Raw genomic sequence first — 5,015 nt, 5'->3', positions numbered from 1 at the left:
TATCATTGCAGTCAGATCCTTGCAGTCCGTCCCAAACCTCTGACAGATCGAGTGTTGTAGCATATTCTCCATTGCCCACTGTAGCGCTTCCAGTTCCGAATGTAAAGTTGTTTGCCTCCTCCTCAGGTTTCTTGACCCCATAAGTTGAATCTTACCCATGGTATCCTTCCAAACCCATTCCATCCCACTAAATTGAGCTGTAGAGGTCCATGAACCATCCACCATACAAATATTACACAAGCTTAAGGCTTGTGTTTCTTCAGTAGTTTGTACATGTGTCGGAATCGGCACAGAGTCTCGCGCATTGTACCAAGCTTGGCACTCACTTTCTACATACCTGACTAGTTCCAACGGGTCCCTGTCTATGTCTCTAACCAACTTATCATTCCTACCTTTCCAGATGTACCAAATTATCCAAGGATATGGATCTCTATCATCTTCTGGCTCCAGAATACTATTCTTTCTCCAGAAAAGATAGTCCATGTTAGCATAAATACTTGATACATGGAAGATTTGAGAGCTCGACGGTGTTACTGATAGCTCACATGCTTGTAAGGCAGGTGGACACTCAAAGATAGCATGAGTAACGGTCTCTTCTGGCGTTCCACATCTTGGGCAATAGTTATCACAGCGCATATTACGATGTACCAAATTCCTTGTTAGTGCTACCTGTCCTGATATTAGTTGCCATATAAGATGACATATCTTTTGTGGCGCATTCACCTTCCAAGCAAAGGCTTGAAGTTTTGATATTACTGGATTGATAACGGGACACTTTGGTGTAAATTCATATTGTGTAAACAAATAGAACATACATCCTGTCATTGATTTCATTGTTAGAGATCGTGATGTTTTATTTGTCTTTTTACACTTATGATATTACTTGAGTCTTGATCAAAAAAAAAAAGATATCACTTAAGTCATTCCTAATCAATCTTGCAATAGACAATTTTTTTTTTCTGATCAACGCAGTAGACAATTTCCCCTCTCGTATTTTCATGGTTCTCTAAAATATTTTCCTTGTTTGTTTGCTTGCTTGTTTGTGTGTTTGTATTTTGCAGGTTTGCTCCATAAATCCTTCCTCAGTCTCCTAAAATATCAACACTCTGAATTCTGATCAAGCTTGACCCTTTGGTTTCTGTATAGTTGATCCCAAGGAAGATGGTGAAGACAGCCAAAGAAAGCAACTTCTTCTTAAGTGTATGAGAGAATATGCAAGAAGTCTTCATAGAAATGGGATAAAAGCCCAATTGTAAGTAGTATACTTGTGATTGTATATTGATTGACAAAAGAACATTCAGGAGTCAGAATCATATTCATTGTTGCTTCAGTTCTAAAAGTGTGTGTATATATATATATATACTTCTTCTGAAACAGCATGGACTAGGAGTTTCAAAGTCTACTCCAATAAAACAGAAGACTGATCCAGCTTGTGTAATGTAAGGTCACATCTCTTGGGGCTGTCCCAAATTTTCATTTTATTTATTTGTTTTTCTACAATAAAGTGAAAAATAATAATTATATATTTGTTGAAAACACTAAGTCTGATCTACCATGGTCCATCAATCAATCATGCAAAACAGAATTTCAAAATTGAAAGAATATGTCGGCCCGTGGGTGAATGACAAAATCGATTGGAGGATGAAGTGCCCCCCCCAGTATATAACTTGTGTCTAAACAGAGAGACACGTGTCTTCTGTGCTGCTCACGTGGTTTAATCCTATATAATTGGGTCTCGTAGGCTTTCTTTTAGGCAGTGGTGTCTCTAGTCTCTGCTATTACACACTACAAGCTAGCTTACAGAATTTTAATAGACAGTCCTCTTGGCCACAAACTTTTTCTTTAGCTAATCACTGAACTAGTTTATTGTAACGAACATGTTCTTTGTATATTTGAATGTGTATGTGACTATTTACATATCGATGATGCTGGTGGGTGTAACTTGTGAGGGTTTAATGAACATAGTCTACATAGAGGACCGAGCCTCTTGCCAGAAATCTAAGTGGTCCGTCTGTGGCCCATACATACACACAAAGAGTTTACTTTGTCTTAAACCCAAAAATGAAGTTTTGATCCAAAAAAAGAAAAAATCACAAATCTAGTTTACTTTCTTTTTCACTTTAAAGCCTCGCTTTACAAATCATGAGAAAGAGAACAAAAAGAGAGAAGCCTAAAGTACAGAGAATAGAGACATGCTATAGATGCGTAGAGTATTGTACTTATAAAAATCTCTTGCTGGTCCAATCTTTGTCTATTTATTCCTAGACTTGATAGTCTATGTAATCTTTCCACACTTTGATACCTTTCACGTACCGGTTCGAGATATACTGACATATTATAACACGTGGGCGGAGTGTCCTTGGCTCAGCATTATTGAAACGGCCCGGTTCCTAGCCCAAAAATTTTCATAAAAGAATGGGCTTCTCTACGGCCCACTTGACAAAAACCTAGGGTTCCCTTCACCTTTTCATATAAAAAGGGTTGCAGCCCCTTCTTTTGTCTCATTCTGAAACTGGAGCGAAGCTCTGCAGAGATTTAGAGAGACTAGGAAACCCTAGCCGTCAAGCTTCTCTTTTCCTTTTCTCTCTTCTTCTCTCACGCCTCTCTCTCTCTCTCCCTCTCCTTTCTCTTTCCGTTGGATCTCTTCCTCTCTCCTCGCCGTGAGTCCTCCGAGATCAAGCCGAGCCGCCGGTGGTGGTGGTGGTCGTCGTCCAAGTGGTGGTGGGGTGATCGTCCGAGTGTGGTGATGGTGGTGGCTGTGCGGTGTTGTGGTGGTGACCAGATCTCGTCTCTCTCTTGTTTACTTGTTCCAGATCTGTTCAGATCTCATCCCCTTTGTCTCTTGTTCCAGATCCAGATCTAGGCTAAGGTGGAGTGTCTTGAACCCAACTTTCTCCCATGATTCTGTATACTCCTTTATGTTGGAGTTAGGAATGAGTAGTCCATGTTTGAGAGCTAGGTTGATAGAACATGTTTATTGTTAGGATGATAGATGAATGGATCATGATGCATAAGAACCCTCATACTGTTAAATGAGACTTAATGAACTGGTTTATGTTGTTGTGATGATGATTGGTTGATGAATGATGCTTGTGTGATTGGATGGGTAGTCCCATAGGTTGATTGTGATTAAAGCTAGGATGCTAGAAAGAAGCGACTGCTAAAATGATAGATGAGTATTGATTGTTAATGTTATTGCAAGTAGAACTTGAATGCGATGTGTATTGTGTGAGACACCGATAACGGGTGGCGTCTAGTGAACGTGTATGAGTACGAGTCTAAGTGAAAGTGAATGAGAATGAGTAAGTGAAAGTGAAAATGAAAGGGAATGAGAATAAGAATGTGAACGTGTCAAGGAACTTTCTTGATGTCCTGTTTGGACCACCGAGAACGGGTGGGCATCTAGAGTCTAAGATGTGTGACCTGCGGGACAGTAGCCTAACAAGAGGTACCCGCAGGAGCCCACGGGAGAGTAGCCTAACAAGAGGAACCCGCAGGAGCCCACGGGACAGTAGCCTAACAAGAGGTACCCGCAGGAGCCCACGGGACAGTAGCCTAACAAGAGGTACCCGCGGGAGTGAACCGTGGGACAGTAGCCTAACAAGAGGTACCCACGGGAAATGTGTAGTGGCGCCATAAGATCGAGTCAATGCCGAGTCATGGCGTAATTATGGCTATTATGACCGGGGGCGGACAGTGCCAGGATGGGCCAACGTGCTGCAATTCGGATAGCCATGTAGGAGCTGGAGGGGGACGGATGCTCGAAAGAGGCACCCTTCCAGGGCAGGCCGGAACGCGTAGGGACATCCGTAAACGGCTATAGGTCCATACGTCTAGGATGAATGGAGTCGAGTCGGTTGTGTATGTCGAGTCGGTCGAGTCTATTGAATTATGTGTGTAGCAATGACTGAGACCATTGTTTGGTTGATCGCTAGGTTGTTAGTAAAGTATAGAATTGTATTGCTTGGAAATGATAATAGTAGAATGTTCTAGAATGCATTTGGATTGATTGTAGTGGCTAGTCATCCCTGGTTCCCGCATAGAGTAGTATAGAGTGTCATGCGGGCAGGCTGGTCTAGAGTCACTTCACTGAGTAACCCATTTACTCAGGCCCTCCCTTTCCATTTTCATGTGCGCAGGACTGTAAGTAGAAGTATATGGATATGGGTGTGACAGTATTTCAAAGAAGGTTATGCGTCCGTCGACCCTTGGGACCAGTAACGGGACACGTAGGGTTGTCTAAATGAGTAGACACGTGTTCATAACGCCCTTTCGATAATCTCGGTCGGATGCCGGGGGATCGGGTTGTTACAATTGGTATCAGAGCGGGTTAAGATCCCTTAGTTCTGTCCTAAGGGATCAACATTTCCGACGTTTTCTAAAAAAAAAAAAAAAAAAAAAAACTTGTTTTCATTTAAAGAAAAGAGTTTGTGAAAGTTTTGATTCCCCCAAAAGTTGTGAAACGATTTCAAAACCACCCACTATATACGTCTATTATGGTTTTGATCAGATCCATTTTACTTGCAGAATTTCTTCCGAGCTTAGTTCATTTATTGTTTTCTTTTAACGATCCCGAGCAATGTTGTTCTCGCCTTGTATGCCTCCCTTGATTGCTGTGTGATTGTGTGCGTCCATTTCGATATCGGATGATAAGTTCAGAAGTCTAGGGCTTGGAATTCGGGGACGAATTCCAATTAACAGGGGGAGAATTGTAACGGCCCGGTTCCTAGCCCAAAAATTTTCATAAAAGAATGGGCTTCTCTACGGCCCACTTGACAAAAACCTAGGGTTCCCTTCACCTTTTCATATAAAAAGGGTTGCAGCCCCTTCTTTTGTCTCATTCTGAAACTGGAGCGAAGCTCTGCAGAGATTTAGAGAGACTAGGAAACCCTAGCCGTCAAGCTTCTCTTTTCCTTTTCTCTCTTCTTCTCTCACGCCTCTCTCTCTCTCTCCCTCTCCTTTCTCTTTCCGTTGGATCTCTTCCTCTCTCCTCGCCGTGAGTCCCCCGAGATCAA

The sequence above is a fragment of the Brassica napus genome, chromosome C2 (assembly GCF_020379485.1).
Source record: "Brassica napus cultivar Da-Ae chromosome C2, Da-Ae, whole genome shotgun sequence".
Classification (NCBI taxonomy): domain Eukaryota; kingdom Viridiplantae; phylum Streptophyta; class Magnoliopsida; order Brassicales; family Brassicaceae; genus Brassica; species Brassica napus.
The sequence above is the reverse complement of the archived record's forward strand: the minus strand, read 5'-3'. Positions refer to the sequence as shown.